A 16,883-nucleotide genomic window follows, 5' to 3' on the forward strand; every position below is an offset into this window, starting at 1 on the left:
CGCGTTCTCGACTCTCATTTTCAAGAGGATATAGTATCCCAGGTGGTTTAAAATACAAATCCGTGATCCACAATAGAAAAAGGAGAGTGTGGAATCCAATGAGCCAGCTTGTACCTAAGTTACGGTCAGAGCGAAAAAAGATACGTCCATCGCTGCCTCTCAAGTCATTCACTGTAACGTTCCTCATCTACGAATCTTTCATCCTCGCTCAAATTAATGGGGTAATCATCACTTTCTCGGTCCGAATCTCTCTCGCTCCATTGTAAACAACGGGGAATTGTGAGGAATACTAGCTCCTGTGACGTCACGCTACTTCCGCTACAGGCAAGGCTTTTTTTTTATCAGCGAGCAAAAGTTGCGAACTTTATCGTCTATTTTCTCTACTAAATCCTTTCAGCAAAAATATGGCAATATCGCGAAATGATCAAGTATGACACATAGAATGGATCTGCTATTCCCGTTTAAATTTTAAAAAAATCATTTCAGTAGGCCTTTAAACAATTTCAGTGGCTAGCTAGTTAAAATGGGATATTGTGATTTCACAAGACTGTTTAAGAAGTGATCATTTGAAAATGTTCAATTTGAAAAATGTGCACTTAGAGAAAATATAAAAATAAAGTGTTGCATATTGATATTTATCTGTTTCTATATATATTTATTGTGAGAAATCATTAAGATGATCAGTGTTTCCACAAAGATAAATATCATTAATTATTAATAATAACATAGAGTTAAAGGTAAATTGAGCAAATTGGCTACTTCTGGCAATTTATTTAAGTGTGTATCAAACTGGTAGCCCTTCGCATTAATCAGTACCCAAGAAGTAGCCCTTGGGTTTAAAAAGGTTGGTGACCCCTGATTTAGAGTCAACATTAAATTTCAACTTAAATCTGAGAAAATGAGCTAAATGTGAAAACTATGTTTTTATAAAGTTTAATCTCCGCCTACAGAACTGAAAGGATCCATCTTTTGTTTAACGTTTGTTTATCTTCACGTTTGTTAACCCGGAACACATCAACCCACTGTGGTGTTCCTTGGTCTCTCATAGACCCACATTATGCCAGCTGCTAATTTACAAGGAACAGTTCTACGACTCGTTGAGCCTCAGCCAAGAGCTGAAATCATACTGAGGAACGTTCTAGTCTCGGCATGAGCGGGTGAAAACGTGGCTTAGCATGAGGGTGAACACCCTGGGTGCAAAAGAATAATACTAAACATAAAAACAAGCTTCGAAGTTGCAATGGCTGCATCACTTATTACTCTTTAGTGAGGGTACGGTGGCCTGAAATGGTCAAACTCTGTCTGGTGAAAGACAATCAATGAGCATTGAAGCTCCACAAATCAGTGGCATTAAATCAAATAACTTATTTTTCAGTAGAAAAAACTGCATTTGGTCTAGATAATAATGGGTCACATATTGGAATATGGGATCCATTATTTAAAGTTGTTTCAACTATTAAATTAACCTAAAATATGACTTATTTTATATTTGTGGAAAATATAATATAAGCTTATGAGATGGGTGTGGCACTATTTTTCATTTTTTAAATGTTTTTATTTTATTTTATATAATTGGCTGTGATGATCATGTAAAAGAGGGCTTTGTAATCACTGTTATGTTGGAATTCTTATTAATGTTGATACTGTTGTTGATATTATTCATTTTTGTTTGACTACTTTTGGATTGTTTTGGGTCATGTTTGTGTGTCCTCTCAATTACTCTGTTGATTGCTACTCTGAATGTTGCCGGGCCGGCCGGGTTTGGTTTTGGAATTGGAATTGTATTACCATCATATTGTTGTGTGCTTTTTTTGTTGGACTTATTAACCCTTGTGTAATGTTCATATTGTTGTTACTGAGCCAGTGTTTGTGGGTCTGATGGACCCGTTGCATTTTGTGGCTTTTAATGCCTCACAATCAAACATTTTTATGTTAAAATACTGAACAGGTGTTTACCTTATCCCAATAAACATCTGGGGCCGTACTTATCAAGCTTCTCAGAATTACTCCTAAGAAGTCTGCTAAGAGTTGACTTAAGAGTAAATAAATTCTTCGCTGAAAGCTGCACTTAAAAGTTAGTTATCAAGCGTCTTACTCACACTTTCAGCGAAGTGTAGGACTGAATCTTAAGTGTCACACTCAGAGCTGAATTACGACATTACTATGTGCCGTAAACGGAATTTTAGGTGACGTCATTTCTGTGTCCATAGAAATGACCAATCACGGAAGGAATCCGTTGTCTAAGAATAAAGAAATATCTTGGAAATATTTAAGTGGACAATGGGAGTGTATATTTTGACAATAAACTACAAAATAATACAAAACAAACTAGTCCCCGCTGGCACTCACGCTACCGCTCCCTCTCTTCTGTCGCCCACACACTCACTGACGTCACTCACCTCACGGCCACACACATACGCTACTGTCATAACATTTTCTTTCCAATTCATTAATTAGGCAACTAATTTGAAACTGGTGTGGGTGGCTCTATATATACTAGCCCACTGCAGCCACATGCAGAAATCAACATGGAATCAAAAAGTATTAAATCTGTGACAAAAATAATACCCGCTCTGTCTAAACGATGCCGTTTGATCAGCTGCTCGTCATCAAACAAATCCAGAACATCGTTCCGCTCCCTGAATGTTCGCGCACGTCTCTCTCGCCTCAGTGCCATCCCCTGCTGGCAACTCCTAACCACTTAAGACACCTCTGAAGGTCTCTTAAATATCGTGGAGAGTAGGAGTGATTCTTAGACTTAAGAACGTTGATAAAAAGCTTTTATTCTTAAGTTTGAGAGTAGGACTAAATTTCGCAAATTCTCAGGACTTAAGTGTAAAATGGCACTCTAAGAAGCTTGATAAGTACGGCCCCTGTTCAGTATTTTAACATACAAGTGTTTGATTGCGAGGCATTAAAAGTCACAAAATACAACGGGTCCATCAGACCCACAAACGCTGGCTGAGCAACAACAATTTGGACGTTGCACGGAAAATGTATCTGCATCCCACAGGGATTCTTCTTTTGTGTTTCTGCACCTGCGGTTCCCACACAAGGTTGCAAAATCTTTTTTTTTAACACTGTCTGCTCTCATTTTCTCGCACATTTGACCCTCTGATGTTCTGTGTACCTACACTCTGTCCTCCCCCTGTCTAGGCCTGCTGTGTGTGTGTGTGTGTGTGTGTGTGTGGTACACAGAACATCAATTTCCACACTTCTATTAGCCCCGGTCCAGTGGACCCGGACATCTTATATGTAATAGAAATGTGTAGGGGGGGGGTGTATGGTGTGTGGTCATTAAATATGTATTCTGATATATGTTCTTAACAGAAAATGAGCCAAAGTCAGTGAGTCTCAGTTTGAAAAATTAGTTAATTGTATAATTTTTCTTTTAATAAAAAATGAAAAACGGGTCCCACAAACCCGAACACCACACAAAGGTTAATAAAATGAATAAATAAATAATTAATAATTTTTCTTTTAAACGTACAGTTGCAGTAAAGAATGCCGACTGGTCTGTCTCTCCTTCACTGACCTGATGTGGACAATTCCAACGTCCTCGTCCAATGCATCCGGGAAATTTTCCGTTGGCAGCTAAAGTTGCTAAAATAATGCTGGAGACAGAACGACAGGGGGTACCAATTCGCTTCTGTTCTTGCTGTAAATTCCGAAAGCCGGAAGCCAGATCAAAATCAGGTCTAAAAAGCTTGTGGAATGTTGAAGATTTAACGTTTCTTTCCGAGGGCAGTGAAGGTATTAAGATGGATTGTGCTCTCCTGGCAGTGGAGGCCACAGGAATCGTAGGATATGATTTCCACACTAAAAGCAACACTTTATCATGAATGTTTTTCCACCTTTTTTATTTAGAGTTTGTACTTTTAATATTCCACCTCCCCTTAGTTATATTATCCTCCCCAGGGAGCAACACAACACAACAAGAAATACTTAAAGGGGAAACTGCACTTTTTTGGGAATTTTGTGCATTATTCACAATCCTTATGTAAGACAAGAACATATATGTTTTTAGTTGTATTTTTTATATTCATTCTAAGTCATAAATAAACGCTAACAAAAGTCAGCTAACTAAGGTGTTAGAATGAGTCCTACTATTACGGCTATAAAGCGCTATAAAAATATCCAAAAACCTCCATTAAGGTTTTATACAGTATACACACTGTAAGTATATATGTAATGTAGTAAGATTCATAATAATATGTATTATTTACACATTTTGATCATTTTAAGTATACAGCAACATATTACACAGACGCATCACAACGTTGACCTTTCCTTCAACAACAAAAATACTAATCATGGCAGACTTGATGAGAGACAACAAAGACTACTTTGGGACAAATGATGATCCAGAAACTTCTATTTTTGATCCTGAATATAAGGAGGATGATCCACAAGTTTTAAATAAATAAATAATGATAAATGGGTTATACTTGTATAGCGCTTTTCTACCTTCAAGGTACTCAAAGCGCTTTGACGGTATTTCCACATTCACCCATTCACACACACATTCACACACTGATGGCGGGAGCTGCCATGCAAGGCGCTAACCAGCAGCCATCAGGAGCAAGGGTGAAGTGTCTTGCCCAAGGACACAACGGACGTGACTAGGATGGTAGAAGGTGGGGATTGAACCCCAGTAACCAGCAACCCTCCGATTGCTGGCACGGCCACTCTACCAACTTCGCCACGCCGTCCCTAAACATCATGTAGCAGTATTGCTAAGATATACAAGATATAAAAACATAATAAAACAATCACTTACTGTACAATGTTTGCTCTCACTGGGATAAAGACTGATGGGATGTTTATATATTTCCCTTTACTTGAACAATTCATCACAATCCTCACAAATGGTTAAAAAACAGCGTCTTTTCGTGTCTTTCTCGCCATCTGCGGGTCTAAGTTGGATGTCAAAATAGCAACATAAGCTAGTTAGCGGTCTGTGATCACGGCGCCACTAAAAGTAGTTCCTCTGCATCAGCGCTTATAATAACTATAATAACACAATTGAATAATATTTAGGTCACAACATACAAATGGAGTATTGTTGGCACTTTTTGGATGTTTTTAGAGGCCTTTATGGGCACACTAGTGTGCTCCTATTAGCTGCATTGTTAGCTACTTCTTACTTGCCGTTTTTTACGACTTGAAATGCATTAAAAAAAAGAAAACCACATGTCTTCTTGTCTTTCGAACAGATGGTAAACGATAGGCAAAAGTCTCAAAAAAAGGATTACAGAACTGGATAGTTTTGTAATAACCAAACCTACAAATGAACAATGACACTATTGCTTTTATTTAAATAAAACGTGATTTTTTTTTTATTCTATTTAAATGTCTAAAATGTAGAACCTGTAACATTTTAATGGATGAACCAAACTTGGACACAGAGAACAAAAAAACTACTTTGCTTGGAGTTTCACAAAAAAAATATGACTTACAGTATATGAACAATATTTTATATTTTTATTAAAAGTACAATGTTTTATTTTCCTATATTAAAACACTGTGTTACTGTTCAAACTGTGTATAATGTTACAGTGGCCAAACATTTTAAGCATGTTACGCTTGTAGGTAGGTCTTTTATTGTAATAGCACAACAAAAGCACAACTAAACTTTATTTTCAGCACAAACCCGTTCAAGATTAGACAAACAAACAGTGTACAGGGTTACAGAACAGGAACGCTGATGGGCGCCACAAGGCGTGAGAGGTAGGCCTGCGCCCGGCGTAATGAGTCAAACCCAAAGGTGATCGTTCGTGGCTAGTTCTTAATGATAACCGCCACATTTCAAAATACAAATACTGTATATAGAAAGATTTGAAACAACACAGCAATTTTCAAACGTTGAGTCCCTTACAAAGGTGAACAATTGATGGCCACATTTGTAATATGGCTCAATCCTTCCCCCACTCGCTGCCAGATACGTCTTTACAGCCGCTATGACTGACTGCAGAGTCGTTTATTACAGGTCACAAATGCCAAGTGCCCCTTTTGATAGCGCGCCAGCACCCTCTCAGCTCAAACGAGTGAAAAATTGACCTGCGAGGACACTTCATGCGACAGGGGGGATCATTCTGCGCAGTTTAATTATGTTGACGCAGTCACATTTTTGTGAGGAGCAGTTACTTTTTGATTACGTACTAATATAACTCATAACTGTGTGCCAACTGGGTTGTTTTGGAGATTGCTCCAGCATCCTCCATGAACATTTTTAAAAAGCAACACAAACAATTTAAGTAAATAGCTCAAAAAGTGTCATCGCAATAGAATAATACAAACACGGATTTATGAGATGTATTTTAAGTATACAAAATAGTCTGCTCTGCACTGTGTGGAGTAAAGGGTGGCCCTTAATCATATTAAAGGGGAACTGCACTTTTTGGGGAATTTTGCTCATCGTTCACAATCATTATGAGAGACGAGAAAACAGGTCTTTTGTTTTTTATGTGGATTTTAAATATAATTAAAAAACGCTTGGAAGATGAGACTAATAGGAGTCATCGTTGTAGCCTTCAAAGTCTATAAAACAACTTCAAAACCCTCCATTAACGTTTTATATACACACTGCAAGTAAATATATAATGTAGTAACAGACACCTTAATAACAATATGTAATATGTTTTATATACACACTGAAAGTATATGTATATAATAATGTAGTAACAGACAGCTTCATAACAATATGTATATACTGCAAGTATATATATAATGTAGTAACAGACACCTTCATAACAATATGTAATATAGGGGCGGCATGGCGTAGTGGGTAGAGCGCCCGTGTCAGAAACCTGAGGGTTGCGGGTTCGCTCCCCGCCTCTTACCATGCCGTTGTGTCCTTGGGCAGGACACTTCACCCTTGCCCCCGGTGCCGCTCACACCGGTGAATGAATGTTGAATGAATGATTGGTGGTGGTCGGAGGGGCCGTAGGCGCAAATTGGCAGCCACGCTTCCGTCAGTCTACCCCAGGACAGCTGTGGCTACGAAAGTAGGTTACCACCACCAGGTGTGAATGAATGATGGGTTTTTAACATGTAAAGCGACTTTGGGTACTTAGAAAAGCGCTATATAAATCCCAGGTATTATTATAATGTACAATATACACACTGCAAGTATATATATATATATAATGTAGCAACAGACACTTTCATGACAACATGTAGTATGTGCAATATCCACTCTGCAAGTATATATATATACATATATATATACATATATATATATATATATATATATATATATATATATATATATATATATATATATATATATATATATATATATATATATATATATACATATATATATTTATATTTTTATTTTTTTTATTTATTTTTTTTATGTATATATATATATATATATATATATATATATAATGTAGTAACAGACACCTTCATAACAATATGTAATATGTACAATATACACACTGCAAGTATACATATATAATGTAGTAACAGACACCGTCATAAAAATATGTAATATGTTTTATATACACACTGCAAGTATATATAATGTAGTAACAGACACCGTCATAAAAATATGTAATATGTTTTATATACACACTGCAAGTATATATAATGTAGTAACATACACCTTCATAAAAATGTGTAATATGTTTCAGATACACACTGCAAGTATACATAATGTAGTAACAGACACCTTCATAACAATATGTAATATGTACAATATACACACTGCAAGTATATACATAATGTAGAAACAGACACCTTCATAACAATATACAATATGTACAATATTTACCGTATTTTGGTTATGTTTAATCAATGTCGGAATGCTGTTTCTATAGCAGCACACTTCCAACTTCCGGCAACAAATGTGTGTTCCTACTTCCGGATTCAAACGCAAGTGCGTTCTAATCATGGCAGACTTGGTGACAAACAACGAAGACGAATATTTTTGGACAAGTGAGGATTCGCAAACTTGTCTTTTTGAAGCTGAAAATGCTGAGGATGAACTGATGCTTCTAGAAGCGAGCACGAAGAAAGAGTGAGACGTTGGAGTAGAAGTAAGCCAAGAGATTGAGGTGAAAGTGACTCGAAGCTGCAAAATGTGGAACTTAAAGCCAAGCTATTTTGACTTGAATGGAGTGTTTAACCTAATAAACCGGAACCAACATCCCTGGCAAGCTGAACCAAACACACGACTGTCCATCAAGTGAGTCACACTTTATATCGATCATGATACACGCAGCACGTCATGCGTGTTATTACAACTACAGTACATATGCTGTCTGGCTACAGATACTGTAATATTATTATTAATGTTTTTCAGTCAGTACAGATTGGCGTCCTATCGCAATGTTGTGTATTACAAACGTAGAAGCTAGCTTATCTCTTTCCGTTGTTAGCTTTTACGGCTTTGTTTTGTATTATTGTCAAAATATACACTCCCATTGTCCACTTAAATATTTCCAAGATATTTCTTTATTCTTAGACAACGGATTCCCTTCCGTGATTGGTCATTTCTATGGAAATGACGTCACCTAAAATTCCGTTTACGGCACATAGTAATGTCGTAATTCAGCTCTGAGTGTGACACTTAAGATTCAGTCCTACACTTCGCTGAAAGTGCGAGTAAGACGCTTGATAACTAACTTTTAAGTGCAGCTTTCAGCGAAGAATTTATTTACTCTTAAGTCAACTCTTAGCAGACTTCTTAGGAGTAATTCTAAGAAGCTTGATAAGTACGGCCCCTGGTATCCCAAAAGACTTGAGAGCTGGGGTACTCGTAAGCCAAGGTACCACTGTATTAAGTTTAGAGGTACTTTATTCTGGTCCATTTATTAGTTGGTCCTTGAGTCCGTCTGAGTCATCAAACTTCTATATTAATGATTTATGATAACAAAGACGCACAGCTATTTAATCAAGTCTGTTCTATTAGCGTAACTCTTTCTTCCAAAGGCGTGGGATTTGCCTGAAGTCGATGGGGAGCAATACTTAACAGTACTGTAGTCCCCGAGAAGCCATGAGACGAGAGTCGGATTTATACTGGGCTACCACGCTCGGAGGCTTGCAGTCAGCACCTGGCAGAGCACAATTCTCAAACCTTACAGGAATTGTGGCGCTGTGGCGTTGAAATAAACGTCAAACACTAAATGGTCCCAGCTGGCTAAGCTAGTGGATCAGCCAGGTCATTAGTTAGGTTTTAGGTGTCAAGCTTCTACGTTTGGTTTGTTTTCAGTCGAAAAGCTCAATATTCAATACTTTTGGAAATACACATTTTTCAATGAATACCAAAAAGGTTTACATTGAACCATATACTCAAAGATTTAGGTTACTCTACCACAAATGATTGTGGAACGGTCAAAATCGTACTTGGTTCAGCTTTAATGAAACTTTGCTTTCTCTCAGTCATTTTTGAACCATTCCTCATTAAACTTTGAGTCATACTTTTTCAATTGAGTTTGATACTGCAGAAACCGTTTGGATACTTGGATGCCTAAAACCGCAAAGGTCTAAGGTAGGAAAGAGCAAGTTGCATCTACCGGCAGAGACATGGTTAAATCAGTCTCAACAGAGCCGTGTATAGAGAGAGTATGAACAACTCGGTTCCAGAGTTGGTCCTTAGAATGGCGCCCTGTAGTCACGTGAAGTAGGGCTGCACGATTAATGAAATTTTAATCGTGATCACGATTTTGGCCCCTACGATTAAATGAGGGTGATCGCCTACATATCAATAAAAGTACTTTCCCAACCAACTGTCAGCCAACCACCAGGGGGCGACCAAAAGACAGTGGACTCAAGTGAGAATGAGTGAAAGGGTGATTAATCAGCTGGCCGCCTGTAACTCATCTGTAAGAACAATAAATGCATTATTACATTGGTGCCCTTCTCTACCATGTATTGACCCATATTTTAACCCCGAAACATGCCCACACGAGGTTCTCTAGGCATCCTGCGGCTCGTTCCCATTAACCCGGCAAACCAACAACAAACGCCATATCAAGTTGCACGGCAAAGCCGCGTTGGTGTGCCCGTTTAAACAAATGATTGAGTTGCGGTGACTTGTTCAGCATCAAAAACACTTCCCTTCTTTCCTCAAACGCCATCGTTTGCCTGCGACGTGAAGCTAATAATCCAAACAGAGCGGTCCGATGTACAGAGTAGCGTAGCATCAACCGTGCACCACCGAGGTACCCCATATCAATCCACCTCTCAAACACATGCATAAATGAGGGATCTAATAACATTTTATTTGGCAAAGACATGTCCTACAGACACTGTGAACAGTACGTGCCGTTTGTGCATTATCTTGTTTTTTTTCCACTTGTTTACACTTTATAATCGCATTCTGCAACGGGCAAATCCCTCTCCCCAGCCACTTCGTCCAGCTCCTCCTGGGGGATCCCGAGGCGTTCCCAGGCCAGCCGGGAGAGATAGTATTTCCAACGTGTCCTGGGTCTTCCCCTTGGCCTCCTACCGGTCGGACGTGCCCGAAACATCTCCCTAGGGAGGCGTTCGGGTGGCATCCTGACCAGATGCCTGAACCACCTCATCTGGCTCCTCTCGATGTGGAGGAGCAGCGGCTTTACTTTGAGCTCTTCCCGGATGACAGAGCTTCTCACCCTATCTCTAAGGGAGAGACCCGCCACCCGGCGGAGGAAACTCATTTTGGCCGCTTGTACCCGTGATCTTGTCCTTTCGGTCATGACCCAAAGCTCATGACCATAGGTGAGGATGGGAACGTAGATCGGCCGGTAAATTGAGAGCTTTGCCTTCCGGCTCAGCTCCTTCTTCACCACAACGGATCGATACAGTGTCCGCATTACTGAAGACGCCACACCGATCCGCCTGTCAATCTCACGATCCACTCTTCCCTCATGACCATAGGGAAGGGAAGGGAAAATGCGCTAAACATGGATAAGTGTGGAGAGTGTTCGGCATTTCCCCCACCATGCGTTGTAATCTTTTTAAATGGGTGTAATTTGGAATTGTTTAGGGGTGATGGACCTTTTTTATAATATCCACAAAGTTAAGTGACCATGTCGGTTGACACTTTGTGATGATTGGATAATTTTTTTTGCACCATGACCAGGGAAGGTTGTTTCTCATTGGGTCATATAAGTGAATGCTGCGCATTGTTCCGTTTCAGAGCATAATTAGAGGTAATTGACCTGATAAACTCATATTGTGCACTAGATGGCGACAAAGTAACAGCATCATTGTCAACAGACTTAAAATTAATGTAATCTCCATGCAGGGAAGATTCCTTATTAAACTCTTGCGGGTCAATTTGAAGACAACATCGGGCCGCACTAGGCCCGAGGGACGCAGTTTGGAAATCCCTGCCTTCATGCTTCAGTCACATGCAGGATCCTCACAAGAATGAGGCACACATTCATCAAGACTTGCTGTATGTTAGCAATATGTGAGGGGTATAGGCTAGAAATCTGTAAACAATACCAATCTATAATTGGCACACATTGTCCTAAATAATACTTAGTACTCAATGTTATAATACTTACATACTAAATGTGTTAACATCAAGTGTAAATCTATGAGTTTCCGCTTATTATTATTCCACGGGCAGAGTTTCCGAGTAAAATATTGTCTTGACGACGTAACAGAAAGCCTCATTCCAAAACACAAATTAGCAGATGAAGATTTCACAAGAAGTGTGTGTTCAGCCGACTTGATCTGATACCACTCAAAGGCCGTCTGTAATGACATTGTAAATGCAGATTAGCTATGAATATTTCAGAAGGGGATTACCGAAAGAGGAACGCGACAGAGAGGAGGCGAGTTTAGAAGAAATCCGCCATTTAGAGCACCCACACGCAGAATTGAATAAAAGGCTTATTTGAAGGTGGAACTGGTCTGTCATGGCCAAGTTGTCCGCCTATCATCATCACTTTGCGGGTTCCCCACCATTATTAACTCTGACAAAGAATGGAGAAATAAAGAAAATGACAAAGAAAGCCCTCACGTCAACATGGCAGGCTGTCACGACACAGAGAGGAAGAAGTGAAGGACCTTTTATCCAGGGACGTTCAAATTAAGCTGCGGTAATCTTACCCAAGATTGTTTTCAGAGTTGTTTCCCCACAAAACCAAAAAGAGTGAATAAAATAGAAGTAATAAAAAAACACTGGTAGGTAAGAGAGAAGTGTTGTCTGTCAGTCACCTCAATGACATCCGACCACAAGTAGAAAAACAGTGACAGTAATTTAACACACAAACACTCCTGTGGGAAGCTGCCGCCCCAAAAAAAGGCCCCCAGCCCCCAACTTGCCCAAATTACCCCAAACTTGTTTGTGTTGTTACGGTTTTTAAGTTATACTAAAATATATTTTCTGACTAATGACATCAGCCCCCGCCCCCTCAATTATATCAAAATCACTCCAAACGTGTCCCATCATTTGTGCTACATTTGTGCTGCAATGTGTTTTGTCAAACTATTATAGTTTTTAGGTTATTAACATGTTATGCTTTTTATGTGATTATCGTATAATTAATGTTTTATTATTATAACCTGCTTCCAACTGTGTCCAAATCTCTGTGAACTTGTCCTCATTGATTGTGCTACACTTGTGCTGCAATTTTTTTGGTCAAACTATTATTGTTTTTAGGTTATTAACATGTTATGTTTTTATGTTAATATCGTATAATTAAGGTTTTATTTTTATAAACTGCCCCCAACTATATCAAAATCTCCATAAACGTGTCCTATTGTTTGTGCTACATTTGTGCTGAATTTTTTTTCCGTCAAACTATTATAGTTTTTAAGTTAATAACATTTTATGTTTTTTGTGTTATCGTATGATTAATGTTTTATTATCAACCTGCCCCCAACTATGTCCTAAACGTGTCCCATTCGTGTGTGCTGAAAAAAACATTTTGTCTAACGACTAGTTTTTATGTTATTACATTTCATGATTCATAACCAGCTCCCTTACCTTGTCAAATTCTCCCCAAACCCTTAGCAAACATTTGTGCTACGTTTGTGTCTGACTATCATAGTTTTTATGTTATTTACCTATTTTTTTTAATGTTAATAACATGTAATGAATATTTTATTATTCATAACCTGCCCTCTAAGGAAGTAGAATTGTCTCACATCAACTTATGTATATCAATATGACATTAATACATATGCATATATTAATAAATATACAAATACAAATACGAATGTGATATACAAATAAATAAATAATTTGTATAAATAAACACGTATTTGTACATATATTTTTGAGATTTGAAAATATATACAAATCCAATTTATAAATATAAAAATGTGACATACAAATAAATCAAGAATATGTATAAATAAAAGTGTATTTGTAAATAAATTTTTGAGATTTGAATATAAATATGCTTGATTTTGTATTTGTATTTGTATTGAATTTGCATATGTGGATCACTTTTTTGCTTTCGAGACATTCCTCCCACAAACCAGATGCACAAATAAATGTGACCTGCACACTCCCCTGAACAACCAGCAGAGGGCACTGCAGCCAGAGCCAATTAATGTGCTAAGTTTGTACTACATTTGTGCTGCATTTTTATCGTCTAACTATTATAGTTTTTATTTTATTAAGGTTTTATCATTCACACCAGCACACCCATCCATCCATACATCCATTTACCTCCGCTTATTTTAGGTTGGGTCGCGGGGGCAGCAGCCTAAGCAGAGAAGCCCAGACTTCCCTCTCCCCAGCCACTTCGTCCAGCTCCTCCCGGGGGATCCCAAGGCGATCCCAGGCCAGCCGGGAGACATAGTCTTCCCAACGTGTCCTGGGTCTTCCCCTTCGGTCGGATGTGCCCCTAACACCTCCCTAGGGAGGCGTACGGGTTGCATCCAGAGCAGATGCCCGAACCACCTCACCTGGCTCTACTCGATGTGGAGGAGCAGCGGCTTTACTCCCGGATGACAGAGCTTCTCACCCTATCTCTAAGGGAGAGACCCGCCACCCGGCGGAGGAAACTCATTTCAGCCGCTTGTACCTGTGGTCTTGTCCTTTCGGTCATAACCCAAAGCTCATGACCATAGGTGAGGATGGGAACGTAGATCAACCGTTAAATTAAGAGCTTTGCCTTCCGGCTCAGCTCCTTCTTCACCACAACGGATCGATACAGCATCCGCATTACTGAAGACGCCGCACCGCCTGTCGATCTCACGATCCACTCTTACCCCACTCATGAGCAAGACTCCCAGGTACTTGAACTCCTCCACTTGGGGCAAGATCTCCTCCCCAACTTGGAGATGGCACTCCACCCTTTCCCGGACGAGAACCATGGACTCGGACTTGTAGGTGCTGATTCTCATCCCAGTCGCTTCACACTCGGCTGCGAACCGATCCAGTGAGAGCTGAAGATCCTGGTCAGTTGAAGCCATCAGGACCACATCATCTGCAAAAAGCAGAGACCTAATCCTGCAGCCACCAAACCGGATCCCCTCAACGCCCTGACTGCGCCTAGAAATTCTGTCCATAAAAGTTATGAACAGAATCTGTGACAAAGGGCAGTCTTGGCGGAGTCCAACCCTCACTGGAAACGGGTCCGACTTACTGCCGGCAATGCGGACCAAGCTCTGACACTGATCATACAGGGAGCGGACCGCCACAATCAGACAGTCCGATACCCCATACTCTCTGAGCACTCCCCACAGGACTTCCCGAGGGACACGGTCGAATGCCTTCTCCAAGTCCACAAAGCACATGTAGACTGGTTGGGCAAACTCCCATGCACCCTCAAGGACCCTGTCGAGAGTATAGAGCTGGTCTACCGTTCCACGACCAGGACGAAAACCACAATGTTCATTCTGGATCCGAGATTCAACTATCCGGCGTAGCCTCCTCTCCAGTACACCTGAATAGACCTTACCGGGAAGGCTGATGAGTGTGATCCCACGATAGTTGGAACACACCCTCCGGTTCCCTTTCTTAAAGAGAGGAACCACCACCCCGGTCCGCCCCCGATGTCCACGCGATGTTGCAGAGTCTTGTCAACCAAGACAGCCCCACAGCCTTAAGGAACTCCGGGCGGATCTCATCCTTGCCACCGAGGAGCTTTTTAACTACCTCGGCAACCTCAGCCCCAGAAATAGGAGAGCCCACCACAGATTCCCCAGGAACTGCTTCCTCATAGGAAGGTGTGTTGGTGGGATTGAGGAGGTCTTCGAAGTATTCCCTCCACCGATCCACAACATCCACCAGCACACCCATTTTGTCAAATTCCAAAACGTGTCCTAATTGTTTGTGCTATATTTGTGCTGGTTTGTGTTGCAAAACATATTTCATCGGTCTATTTTAGTTTTTATGTTACTAACATTTTATGATTCATAACCAGCTCCATAAAACATCAATAACATAAAAACTATAATAGTTGGACAAAAGAAATGTGTAGCACAAACGTAGCACAAACGAATAGGACACGTTTGGGGAGATGTTGATAAAGTGGGCGGGCTGGTTATGAATAATAACATGTAATTAACATAAAACCTATACGTTTGGGGTGATTTTAACATGTTTTGAGGGCTGTTCCAAACGTTTGTGCTGGTTTGTGCTGCAAAATGTTTTTATTTTATTAATGTTAATGGTTGTTTTTATAGTATTAACATGCTGTTATTGATAACCAGTCCTCCAACTTTGTCAAAATCTCACCAAACCAGTTCCCATTGTTTTGTATCACATTTATGCAGAGTTTTTTTTCTTCTTTTTTTAACATTGTATTATTCATAAACAGCCCTTCCTCTTCCTGCCTTGTCAGAAGCTTGTTTGTGCTGGTTTGTGCAGCAAAAAAGATTCCATCTACCGTATTTTTCGGACTATAAGTCGCAGTTTTTTTCATAGTTTGGCCAGGGGTGCGACTTATACTCAGGTGCGACTAGTGTGAAATTATTAACACATTACCGTAAAATATCAAATAATATTATTTAGCTCATTCACGTAAGAGACTAGACGTATAAGATTTCATGGGATTTAGCGATTAGGAGTGACAGATTGTTTGGTAAACGTATAGCATGTTCTATATGTTATAGTTATTTGAATGACTCTTACCATAATATGTTACGTTAACATACCAGGCACGTTCTCAGTTGGTTATTTACAGAGGTGTGGACTCGAGTCACATGACTTGGACTCGAGTCATGAATTTGATGACTTTAGACTCGACTTGACAAAATGTAAAGAGACTTGCAACTTGACTTAGACTTCAACATCAATGACTTGTGACTTCACTTGGACTTGAGCGTTTTGACTTGACATGACTTGCTACTTTCCCCAAAACCCAAAGATTAAAAAGTTATTCAGGACTGCTCCGTATCTTTCATTATATACGTGTGTGTGTCTGTTACGTTGTGTGTCTGACAGCGTGTGCGCTCTCAGTACAACAGCAAATCAAATTAGATCTACGTTATTTTCATACCACAGCATTCATCCAATCAAATTGCAGGAAAACCAACGAAGAAGAAATATCAAACAACGCGGCAATGAGAAAAAATTATGCCAAATTTGGTTTCGTTTGGGTATAAAAACTACGACTTGGTCAACAAAAAACGAATTGCATTATGCAAAACATGCAGTTCGAAGATTACAGACGTTCGTTCGACATTTGAAGATGCACAAAGAAGGGTAAGTTTTGAATGTAAGCTAACGTTTATTGGCTAAGTAACGTGACTTTTATTTGCTGTGTAGTTAAATCAGTGAGGCTGTAAACTCACTGCTAACGCTATAACCATAGACATCTTATAAGAATACGCAGCATCGAGCGCTACTGCCTACTGGCCCTGACGAGACGCGGGGCCGCCATCTTGGAGTGGTGATCCGCTCCACTCAATGCAATTAATTTGGCAGGAGCAATGAACTGTCAGCGCATTTAATTCATCTTACCTCACTGAATAGCACC

This window comes from Entelurus aequoreus, linkage group LG14, assembly GCF_033978785.1.
Source record: "Entelurus aequoreus isolate RoL-2023_Sb linkage group LG14, RoL_Eaeq_v1.1, whole genome shotgun sequence".
Classification (NCBI taxonomy): domain Eukaryota; kingdom Metazoa; phylum Chordata; class Actinopteri; order Syngnathiformes; family Syngnathidae; genus Entelurus; species Entelurus aequoreus.